We start from the raw sequence: 12,511 nt of genomic DNA on the forward strand, positions 1-12,511 counted from the left end.
CCACCAGGGAAGCCCTGCTGTTGGGTCTTTGTTACTGTGCGCGGGCTTTCTCTAGTTGTGGTGAGCGAGGGCTACTCTTCGTTGCGGTGCACGGGCTTCTCGTTGCGGTGGCTTCTCTTGCTGCGGAGCACGGGCTGTAGGCGCGCGGGCTTCAGTAGTTGTGGCTCGCGGGCTCTAGAGCTCAGGCTCAGTAGTTGTGGCGCATGGGCTTAGTTGCTCCGCGGCATGTGGGATCTTCCCGGATCAGGGCTTGAACCTGTGTCCCCTGCATTGGCAGGTGGATTCTTAACTACTGCCCCACCAGGGAAGTCCCTACTGCAGCCTTATAGTAAGTTTGGACGTTGGGCACACACAGGCCCGTGACTTTGTTCTTCTTCTTCCAGTTTGGGTTGGCTCTTCTGGGACTTTTGTCCTTCCATACAAACTTTCTAATCAGTTTGTTCATATCCAAAATATAACTTGCCGGGATTTTGACTGAGACTGTGTCAAATCAGATTGGGAAAAACTGACATCTTGACAATAACAAGTCTTCCTATTCATGAACGTGGACTGTCTTTGCATTTATTTGTATCTTCTTTGGTTTCTTTCATCAGAATCTTATAGTTTTTCTCATAAATTTTGTATTTTGTTAGAGTTTTACCTAAGTATTGTTTCACTGTTTTTGTGCTAATATCAGTGATATTGTGTCCTTAATCTCGAATTCCAGCTGTTTATTGCTGTTATATAGGAAAGTGGTTGGCTTTTATATGTTAACTTTGAATCCTGCAACCTTGCTATAACTGCTTATTAGTTTTAGGGTTGGTTTTTTTTTGGTCAATTCTTTGGGACTTTTTACATAACCATGTCACCTGTGAACAAAACCAGTTTTGTTCCTTCCCATTGCAATTTTTTTCCCATTGCAATTATTTTAAAATGTCTATCAGACCACAAACTCTGAGGGCAAAGTTTTCATCTTATTGTCATCTCTTTTATGCTCAGGTTTTTATTTTACCATAGATTAAATTATTGCACTAAATAATTTAGCTAGAAATAAAATGCTTCTAAGTTACTGCTATTTTGTCAAGTACTGTTACTCCATGGTAAGTACAGAAAACTTAGGCAAACTGTGCCTCCGTGTCTTTGTATGTTAAAGATGATGTTGTATCTGTCTTTGACGTAAGGACCAGATAAGACTGCTCTATACATCAAGTTCTTCGGACAGTGCTTGGAACGTAGCCCTTAAGAAATAGTTTTTCAGTTTTTGTATTAGGATAAAGCTATTACTTTTGTGCACTACCACACCTAACCTTCAACAACCAGCAAACTTCAGCTCAGACGGACAAAGAGTAATAAATGCCAAAGAAAAAAGTTGTAACGCAAAGAAGGCAGGAGTCGAGAAGGGTTGCGGAGCCCGTGGGTGTGGTGGAATTTTAGGGCTGGCTGGGAAATGGGCGAACGGTAGGTTCTCGGGCCTCCCGATGTGTCGGAGGTGATGGGGGACTAAGTGACCGTGAGGGCGGATGATCAGCAGTGCGCTGGGGGCTCCCGGCCGTTAGGCAGGGAACTGTCTGGAGAGCGGAGCAGGTGGGCGGGAGCGGCAGAGCAGGCGCACGCCTCGCCCCGCCCCCGCCGTTACCATGGGGAGCGGGTCACCTGACCGAGCGCGGAGACGGAAGGCGTGGGGGGAAGGCGCGGGCGGAAGGCGGGGACGCGCGGCGCGGGCGGTCCTTGGGCGCGCACCGTCCTCCTCTCTCTGGGTCTCGGAAGTCTGAGCCAGTGACCGGCGGCGGCTGCAGTGTGTGCGTCTCTGCGGCCTCGGTGAGCAGCCCTGGGCGGGGAACCGGGGGACTCTCACAGGGCGTCTCGGGCGCGGGCGTGGGGCCCCGGGCAGCTGGGCGGAGGGCGTCTCGCGCTGCCTTCCCCTCTGTGGGCTCCGCTCCGCGCCCTTCCCGGCGCCCGGCCGGGCCCGGGGCGAAAGTTTGCGCGAGCGGTGCCCTTCGAGAGCCCACGACCCTGTGGGTTTCGGGGTCCCGTCCGGGGGTGGAGGGCGAGCCTGGGGCCCGGCCGGGGGCGACGCCCGCCGCCCCCAGTCCCCGTCCGCGGGCGACGCCCGCCGCCCCCAGTCCCCGTCCGCCTCGACCCTTTTTGTTCGTGTCGGGTGAGCTATCCGGGGCCGGTGAGGGGAGAATCGCCGGCTGCGGGCCGTCCTGGTGTCGCGTCCCCGGGCTGGGCTGCGTCGCCTTCCTCGGTGGCCGCTTCGAAACGTTGGGACGTGGATGGAGGAAGGAGGTGTTCGTTGCGCGGGCGAAGCCTTGCCTTTCGGGAGGGGGAGGGGGAGAGGTGTTCGCGGGGCGCTGGCTTCTGGAGAAGTTGGAGGAAAGGGAGAAACGCCCCCAGCAGGGTGCGCTCAGCAGGAATCCTCCCTCGAGGGTCGCGATTCTCAGCTTTCGCTTCAGGATTCGCTTGATTAATATGGAGCAGGCGGAGGCATGTAGATGTGGATAAAGTTTTCCCTTTTTACCAAAATGGATTAATTTAAGCAGGGAGTCTCCTAAGGTGCTAATTTTTAACGGGAGATTTCTAGGTTTATCTGGCCTGTGTATATTATCTGCACAGCTGTTCACGGTTATTTTTAATATTATGTACCTCTCTTAGGAAGTACGTTTGGTTTACGAATCTCACGACATCCAGTTGTTTCAAAGAAGAAACAGTTGATTAAGAAGGAAAGTTACAGGGGAACCCAGCCGCAGCCTGGTTAGCTTTATCGCCAGTATATTACAAATGGTGAAATAAAATGTGTCCATTCTTTTAAGTTTTTCTCTTTGAGGTTGAGGGCAAACGGTAAAAATGTGTTTGTTTTTTCTTTCATTTTCTCTGTTACCAACTTCGTTCTACGAACTTCTGTTCTTTGAACGGTGTTTAAATATTATAGATCAGATAGTTTGTGCTGCAGAATAAAAATAAGGATATGGAATGTCTTTTTTTTTTTTTTGCATCTCTATTGGAGTATAATTGCTTTACAGTGGTGTTGGAATGTCTTTTAATAGGTTCAGGAAAGAGTCATTCTATTAAAATTCACATTTAATTTTGGCACCATTAATTTTTAGTTACGTTTGGGCATTATAAGAAAGGATATGAGAATCGTGACTAAAAGAGGAAGCATTTACTAATAGTTGGCGGTTGAGTGTACTATTCAGTAAACAGTTCCTTTAATTGAGCATGACTCAACTATTTTTTCTTTCCTGTTTTTTTGTCGGATTTAGGTACTTCTTTAGGTAGTAAATGCCATAAGTTTCTAAAAAGAAAGATTCCCCCCCAAAAAAAACCAGCTGTTACATCTAGTCATAGTTATATTCACATTTATTCATTTCTTTCTAAGTGCTGCCAAGATTTTTTGCACATTTAGTTTTTGAGGAGGTAAGCAGTTACAGGGCTCAACATTTAAGCAAAAAAAGGGTATACAGTGTAAAATTTCCTTCCTTCAAGGTCCTCTAGCCAACCATATTCTCTTCCTGTAGGAGCCAACTCTTCGGCATTTTTTAGGTATCGTTCTAGGGATATTTTATACCTGTACAAACCTATAAATATATTTTCCCCCCTTCTGTTGTTTTTCTCTTTTTTTTTTATTGTGGTAAAGTACCCGTAAATTTTACCATCTTAACCATTGTTAAGTGTACAGTTCAGAGATATTAAATACACTGACATTGGTGTGCAGCTATCACCACCGTCCATCCCCTTGAGTCTTTTCATCTTAACACTGGAAGTCTCTGCGCATTAAACAGTAACGCCCCATTCTCTCCTCCCCCCAGCCCCTGGCAACCATCGCTGTACTTTGTGTCTTTATGATTTTGATACTGCAAGTACTTCATGTAAAGTGGGATCACGTATTTGTCTTGCTTGTGTTTGGTTTATTTCGCTTCGCGTGATGTCCTCAAGGTTCATCCATGTTGTATCAATAGTACATTGCAGAATTTCCTTCCATTTTTAAGGTAGGATAAAGTTCCGTTGTGTGTGTGTGTGTGTGCGCGCGCATATATATGTGTTGACATTTTGTTTATCCATTCATCTGTCGATAGACACTTGGGTTGCTTCCACGTTTGAGCTGTTGCGAGTAATGCTGCTGTGAATGTAGGTATACAGATACCTCTTCAGGTCCAGATTTCGATTCTTTTGGGTGTATACTCAGAAATGGAATTGCTGGATCATACAGCGTTCTATTTTTAATTATGGGGGGAACTGCCGTACTGTGTTTTATAGCACCTGTATCATTTTCCATTCCCGCCAACAGTGAATAAGGGTTCTAATTTCTCCACATCCTCGCCAACACTTGTTTTCTTTTTTTGATAGTTGTTACTCTGGCTGTGAGGTGGTATCTCATAGTTTTGATTTGCATTTCCGTAATGATTAGTGATGTTGAGTATCCTTTCATGTGCCTCTTGGCTGTTGCTCTGTATTTTTTGGAGAAATGTCTATTCATGTTCTTTGCCGATTTTGTTGTTTTTAGGAGTTCTCTAAATATTCTGGATATTAATCCCTTATCAGATATGATTTGCAAATATTTTCTCGCATTCAGTGGGTTGCCTTTTTACGCTCTTGATAGTGTCCTTTGATGCACAAATTTTTTAAAATTTTCATTAAGTCCAATATGTATTTTTTCTTTTGTGACGTGTGCCTTTGCATATCGAAGAAACCATTGCCAAATCCAATGTCAGGAATGTTTTGTCCTGTGTTTTCTTCTAAGAGTTTTATTGTTTTAGGTCTTACCTTTAGATCCTGGATCCATTTTGAGTTAACTTTTGTATATATTGTGTTAGGTAAGGGTCCACCTTCATTCTTTTGCATGTGGATATCCAATTTTCCCAGCACCATTTGTTGCAAAAACTGTCTTTTCCATTGAATGGTCTTGGCACCCTTGTCAAAAATCATTTGACCATGTATACGAGGGTTTATTTTAGGCTGTCTGTTCTATTCCATGGGTCTGTGTTTGTCTTTATGCTAATACTATACCATTTTGATTGTTTTTTAAAAATTTTTAAAAAATTTTTGGCTGTGTTGGGTCTTTGTTGCTGCACGTGGGCTTTCTCTAGTTGCAGCGAGCCGAGGCTACTCTTCGTTGCGGTGCGCAGGCTTCTCAGTGCGGTCGCTTCTCATTGCAGAGCATGGGCTCTAGGCGTGCGGGCTTCAGTAGTTACCATTTTGAATACTCTAGCTTTATAGTAAATTTTGAAATCAGGAAGTGTGAGTTCTCCAGTTTTGTTTCTAAGATTGTTTTCAATTTCTTTCAGCAGTGTTTTGTGGTTTTCATTGTACAAGTTTTTTACCTTCTTGATTAGATTCGTTAAGTAGTTTATTCTTTTTGATGCTATTGTAAATGGATTTGGTTTTGTGTTTTCCTTTTCAGATTGCTTGCTATTTACGTATAAAAATGCAGCTGATTTTTGTGCATTGACTGTATCCTGTTACATTGCTGAATTTGTTTTTTAGTTTTAATGCTTTTTTGTGGAGTCTTTAAAGTTTTTTAAACCCTAAACATATAAGGTCATATCTGAAAACAGAGATAATTTTACTTCTTTTCCCGTTTGGATGCCTTTTATTTCTTTTTCTTGCTCTGGCTAGAACTTGCAGTACTGTGTTGAAGAGTAGTGTTGAAAGTGGGCATGCTTGCCTTGTTCCTGACCTTAGTGGAAAAATATTCAGTCTTTCACCATTGAGTATGATGTTTGCTGTGGGTTTTGCATATATGGCTTTTATTATGTGGAAGTTGTTTTCTTCTCCTATTCTGTTGTGTGTTTTTATCATAAAGCGGTGTTGAATTTTGTCAAATGCTTTTCCTACATCAATTCAGATCTTGTGTTTTTTGCACTTCATTTTGTTGATATGTATTACTTTGAACAATTTTCATATGTTGAACCATCTTCGTATTCCAGAAATAAATCCCATTTGTTAAGAGGTGTCTAACCCTTTTAACATGCTGTTGAATTCTGTTTGCTAGTATTTTGTTGAGGATTGCATCAGTGTTCATAAGGGGTGTTGGTCTATAGTTTGCTTTCTTGTGTCTTTGTCTGGCTTTGGTATCAGGGTAATGCTGTCCTCATAGAATGAAAGTGTCCCCTTTTCAATTTTTTTGCAAAATTTTGAGAAAGATTGGTATTCTTCTTTAAGTGTTTAGTAGAGTTCACCAATGAAGCTATCAGGTTCAGGGCTTTTCCTTGTTGAGACATTTTTGATTACTGATTCAGTCTCTTTATTAGTTTTGGGTCTATTTAGATTTTCTATTTCTTTCTGAGTTAGTCTTGATAGGTTTTGTGTTTCTAGGAATGTGTGCATTTCATCTAGTTTATCCAATTTTTTAGTGTACAGTTGTTTATAGTGCTCTCTTGTAGAGAGACTTAATGTTTTATTTCTGTAGAAACTCTGCTAGTATTTCCACTTTCATTTTAACATGTTGAGTTTTCTTTTTATTTCCTAGTCCATTTAGCTAAAGGTTTGTCGATTTTGTTGATCTTTTTAAAGAACTAAATTTAGTTTTCATTGATTTTTCTTTATTTTTTCTCTTCTCTTTTTTATCTCTGTTACTTCCTTACTTCTGCTAGCTTTGGGTTTAGTTTGTGTTTCTTTTTCTGGTTCCTTAAGTTCCCCATTCCTTTTAACACAAATTTGAGCATACTTTATATACTGCACTAAATAATGCTTTGTTTTTTCCAGTTAATGTGATAATATTTTCAACCTCGTTTACTGTTTTGTGTATCTAGTACTTCCTCCTTTGTTTAAAGAATTTTGCTGTTAGAGTTGGTGCTTCAGTGAATAAAATGTTACATTTGTTGCTTTTTGTATGTAGGTACGCTTATAGACTAAAACCTGAAGTGGTATTGCTGGGTTGGAGGGTATCTGCATGTACGATTTTAGTAGATATTGCAAACTCACTCTTTGTGGAAATTATACTACTTTACACTTTTACCAGTAATGTATGAGTGTTTCTCAAAGCCTCATTATCAGAGAGTGTTGTTCAGCTTTGGATTTTTGCCAGTTCAATAGGTGGGAAATGGAATCTTATGGGTGAAAAGAAGTTATACTTCGAGTAGACTTCATATGACCCTCTTTCTCAATTGCTTATCATGATAGTCTCCTGGGATATTTATTAAAAGAGTAATTCCTACGTCCTTCCATGAAATCTGTGTCGGCTTGGTAAAGTATTTTTAACTAGTGCCCAGATAATTCTGATCTGATGGTGAGCCAAGTCTGAGAAGCACTGCCATGAAGACTGTTTAGGACTTTATCACAGTGTGTTGCGTGACACCATATGTGAATCGTCTGGAATGCTTATGAATCCACAGTGTACTAGAAAACATGATCAGTACTATTTATCATCTGGGTCCAGTGAATATTTTTTATAATTTAGGTCATTTTATGAATAACTTGCAGAAATGAAAATAAAGGCACAAGGAAACACGGTTTTACTAGAAACAGAATTTTAATAACAACTTGAACATAAGAAACCAAAAATTTTGTTCTGAGTTTTCCTGGTTTTGAAGGTATAGATAGCTGAAACGGGCAACATCTTTGAGTGCAACTAATTGCTCATCCACTGTCATCCATACAGTTGGGAGATACCCTTTTTATAAATATTGTTCCAGATTTCAGTTACATCTCTAATATATCTTAGCTTATCATTACTTTTAGGTTTTTTTCATGCACTTGGTTGTCAAAACACAATACTGGATTTTAGATTTCATATCCATCTCTAATAGGTTCTAACGTTACTGTTCAGTAATTTTTGTACTTGCGTTGTCAAAATGCAGTATTTTTGCAAACTTTCATGGTTCGTGATTATGACCATCTGACTTACATTTGCAAAGAATTTTCATTTATACTTTTATAAATACCAATTAGAGTAGTCAGTGCAACAGATTTTAAAAAATTTCTCTACATTGCTATTTTCATCTGGTCACCTTTGTTTAACTACCTGCCTTCATTTGGCTACTTAGAAACCAAATCCAGTAAGTTTTGCTGTATAGATATAAAAGAGGAAAGAAGATGGTAAATATCCTTTTAAACAGGATCTAGGGACTTGTTTTAAAATATTGCATGATAAAGTGCTTTCTTCAGAATGACTAACTGAAAAATTGTATTTTTTAAATTAAGTATAGGCATATTGTTTACTCATTGATTTTTAAGTTTGAGGAATTTCAGTTAGGATATCTTCATCTGAAAACTCATAGTCTGAGGTTTGCTTTTGATCAATTCCCTCATTATCATAAAAGTCTAGAGTACAGCTGTTTCTTTGTATTCATTTCTGATTTGTCTAATGTCTTCCTCCAGTTTATTCTCTGTGCCATCATGGGTGAAAAATGAAAAATCCCACATTTTCTACTGTGTTCAAAGAATACAGTTTAGAAGAAAGGCTACAAAGATGGTGTCTCCAGACTTCATACATTTTTGGAAGAGGATGCAGTACTTTGGGCAACACATACTGAAGGATGACATAATGTATTCCTAGAATGAATAAGAATGATTCTACTTTTTGTTCCTATTGTCATTTTAGTTTTTTCTTTAGCATACTTGGGAATAACGGATGAATAATGATTAAGTAATTCGTAGATACATTACCAAAACTGTTTCAAGATATGGGAAAAATAAGTTCACTAAGATTCCGTAACGCATCTTAGATTTATGAAGGAGTCCAGTTGAACCCTTGTGATATTTGTAAGGTAGGGTGATTTTACTCTATTTAAAGATTTTTTTTTCCAGTTCATCCCTCCCTCCCTTTCTTTTGTCTAAGAAAGAATAAAAGTCGTGAAATAGAACTTCTGAAAAAAGAAACTCAGAATTTAAAATTGTGTCCATTGGACGCTGATGGTATACAAAGGGTTAAAGGGCAGATTTCTGGACTCTACTCTTTTAGTTTCTGGGGCCAGGACTCAAGAATCTGTTATTAACAAGATTTCCAGGTTATCCTTATGGACTTGAAGATGCGATGTTTTAGGACCTTAAGAAGGCTTTTACTTTACTACCATATGGAAGTACTTTAGATTACTTCTCTGATAGAGCATTTCAATTGTTTCCTGTGCTGTGAGGTGATAATCTCACTGTGGTTTTGATTTGCATTTCCGTGATGATGTTGAACACCATTGCATGTATCTGTTGACCATCTGTATGTCTTCTTTGGGAAAATGTCTGTTTGGATCCTCTGCCCTTTTTTTAATTGTGTTTTTTATTTTATTTTTTTTCGTTGTAGAGTTATATGAGTTCCTTTTTTAGCTTGGCTGTTAATCCTTATCAGATGCGTGATTTGCAAATATTTTCTGCCATTTGGTAGGTTGCCTTTTCAATTTATTGTTTCCTTTGCTGTACCGAACCTTTTTAGTTTGATGTACCACTTGTTTATTTTTCTTCTGTTGCCTTTGCTTTTGGTGTTAAATCAAAATAGTCATCACCAAGACTAATGTCAGGTGGCTCATTGCCAATGATTCCTTCTAGAAATTTTATGGTTTCAGGTCTTATGTTCAAGTTTTAACACATTTTGAGTTGATATTTGTGTATGGTGTAAGATAGGGGTCAGATTTCATTCTTTTCCATGTGGTTGTCCAGTTTTCCCATTTGCTGAAGAGAATGTACTTTTCCCATTGTATATTTTTGACACCTTTCTCACAAATTAATTGACCATACATGCGTGGGTTTGTTTTGGGGCTCTTTATTCTCTTCTGTTGGTCTATGTGTGTGTTTTTATGCAGTATCATACTGTTTCAGTTACTATAGCTCTGTAATATAGTTTGAAGTGAAAGTGTGATGCTTCTAGCTTTGTTTTTTCCCTCAAGTTTGCTTTGACTATTGGGGTTTTCTATGATTGCATACAAATTTTAGGGTCGTTTATTTTCTTTCTTTTAAAAATGCTATTGGAACTTTGACAGAGATTGCATTAAATCTTTAGATTACTTTGGATAGTATGGACATTCTAACAATATTAATTCCTCCAGCCCAGGAGTACGGAATATCTTTCCATTTGTGTTGTCTTTCATTTCTTTCATCAGTGTGCTGTAGTTTCAGTGTACAGGTCTTTCACCTCCTTATTTAAATTTATTTCTCTGATGCAGTTGTAAATGGGATTGTTTTCTTAATTTCTGTTTCTGGTAGTTAATTGCTAGTGTATAGAAAGGCAACAGATTTTTGTATATTGGTTTTGTATCTTCCAGCTTTACTGAATTTATTAGTTCTAACAGTTTTTTGGTGATTCTTTCAGCTTTTCTACGTATTAGTAACATTTCACCTGCAAATACTGACAGTTTTACTTATTCCTTTCCAATTTGGGTGCCTTTTATTTCTTTTTCTTGCCTAGTTGCTCTGGCTGGAACTTCCAAGAGTATGTTGAATAAAAGTGGCAAGGTGGGCATCCTTGTGACTACATTTTTACATCCCCCACCCCCATTTATACTTTTGATGTCACAGTTTACATCCGTTTATCTGTGTTTCCCTTAACAAATGGTTGTAGCTGGTTGTGTTTTGTTTTGTCTTATAACCTTTATTCCAGCTTTGTGATTAATCCACCATGTTTACAGCTTTAGGTTACTCTGAATTTTTTTATATATTTTCTTTTACCATTGGGATTGATACTTTATGTTTTCCTGTTACTAATTAGCACCTTTTTGTTTCAACTTAAATCCCTATAAAATTTCTTATAAGGCTGGTCTAGCGGTGATGAACTCTGTTAGCTTTTGCTTGTCTGAGAAACTCTTTACCTTGCCTTCAAATCTGAAGGACAACTTTTCTGAGTGGAGTATTTTTTTTTTTAAAGATTTAATTTATGTTTGGCTGTGTTGGGTCTTTGTTGCGGTACGCGGGCTTCTCCTTGTGGTGGCTTCTCTTGTTGTGGAGCACGGGCTCTAGGTGCGTGGGCTTCAGTAGTTGTGGCACGTGGGCTCAGTGGTTGTGGCTCGCTAGTTGTGGTGCGCAGGCTTAGTTCCTCCGTGGGATATGGGACCTTGCCGGACCGGGGCTCAAACCCATGTTCCCTGCATTGGCAGGTGGATTCTTAACCACTGCGCCACCAGGGAAGTCCCCTGAGTGGAGTGTTCTTGGCAGCAGTTTTTTCTTTCAGCGCTTTGAGTTATATCCTGCCACTTCCTTCTGGCCTGTCTGCTCAGAGTCTCTTGGGAGTTCTCTTGTACATACCAAGTTGTTTTTCTCCTGTCGCTTTTTAAGATTCTCTCCTCGTTTTGATATTTTAATTATAATATGTATTGGTGTGGGTATCTTCATCTCTTTTATGGAACTCCCTGAACTTCCTGGATCTAGATGTCTGTTTCCTTCCCAAAATTAGGGAAATCTTCAGCCATTGTTTCTTCTTTCTTATGTGAAGGAAACTTTCTTCACGTAAGTTTTCTGCCTCTTTCTCTCCTTTCCTTCAGAGAACCTTACGATGCAAATGTTGGTTAGCATGTTGTCTCATACCTCTCTTAAGCTACCTTCATTCTTTTTTCTTTTTGCTGCTCTGATCAGATGAGTTACACTGCCCTGTCTTCTGCTTTGTTTCTTCCTTTCTTCAGATTCATTTCTTCCTTTTTTCTGCTTTGTCTAGTCTGCTGTTGAACTCCTCTGTTGTGTTTTTTAGTTAAGTTATTGTAGTTTTTAGCCTTATGATTTCTACTTGGCGCCTTATATTTTCAGTATCTTCTGAAATTCTTACTTTGTTCATCCATCGTTCTTCCGAGCTTGGTGAGCATCTTTATGACTGTAATTTAAAACTGTTTATCAGGTGAATCACTTTCATTAAGGTCTTTTTTACAGAGCTTTTATTTTGTGCTTTCGTTTGGGTCATATTCTTGTTTCTTCGTTTTCCTTGATTCTCTTTGTTCAGATAAAACAGCCACCTCTCCTAGTCTTAAACGACTGGCCTCACAGATGAGCCTTCTCGTTCGACCCTGCACTAGCTCTTGGTTGTATTTCATAACCTTGCAGCTTTCCCAGCAGCCTGCTTTATTGCTTTTGGCTCCCAGTAGTTGAGGGTGTGTCAGGTCTGTCACTGGCCCAACGGGGAGGATTGCGGTCAGCACCTAGATTCGGGCCGTTGGGAAGCTATGCTCTCAGGCAGCAGTTTTAAAAGTATGTGAATTTACCTGTTTCAGGGGAAGATTGGGAAATAGGCATTTCTGTCTGCTCCCTCTGCACTGAGCCCTGGTAAGACTGCCAGTTGACTGTGGCTTGTTTGCTACGGTCCTGTTGAACTGGTGAATACAAGCCCCGCTGGCCACCAGGGCCAGGCTAGCCAGGGATGTCCCCTGTGGGCGGCAGACATGTACACTGGCACTAGGTCCTTGCTCAGAGACGCTGGCTGCCTCGGGTGGGACAGAGAGAGGGAGAGTGCACAGATGGTACCTGCTGGCCCTCCCAGTTTCTGGAGAGAATTATAGCCCCTGGGTGTGTGTTTAATTACAAGCCTGCTTGCTCTACAGGCCCCAGCTTTGAAGATAAGGTAATCGACCTCTTTTACAGGGAGTCTGGGGTGCAGTTCAGTCTGCTGTCTTTACACTGTGCCCTG

At 40.2% G+C, this 12,511-nt stretch overlaps 1 protein-coding gene across 8 annotated transcripts in view; it reads left to right on the top strand.

Moving 5' to 3' along the window:
- Positions 1-1,628: 1,628 nt before the first annotated feature.
- The window catches only part of SDCBP (syndecan binding protein), a 32,014-nt gene continuing 21,131 nt past the window's right edge, over positions 1,629-12,511 (top strand). For 2 of the 8 annotated variants that reach the window (XM_032609454.1, XM_032609456.1), the window contains exon 1: positions 1,656-1,797. The gene's annotated coding sequence lies outside the window, so the exon portion shown is untranslated. Of the gene's footprint in view, positions 1,798-12,511 lie in introns of all 8 variants that reach the window. The other 6 variants (XM_032609448.1, XM_032609451.1, XM_032609449.1 and 3 more) reach the window with 5 other exon arrangements.

The sequence above is a fragment of the Phocoena sinus genome, chromosome 17 (assembly GCF_008692025.1).
Source record: "Phocoena sinus isolate mPhoSin1 chromosome 17, mPhoSin1.pri, whole genome shotgun sequence".
Classification (NCBI taxonomy): Eukaryota; Metazoa; Chordata; class Mammalia; order Artiodactyla; family Phocoenidae; genus Phocoena; species Phocoena sinus.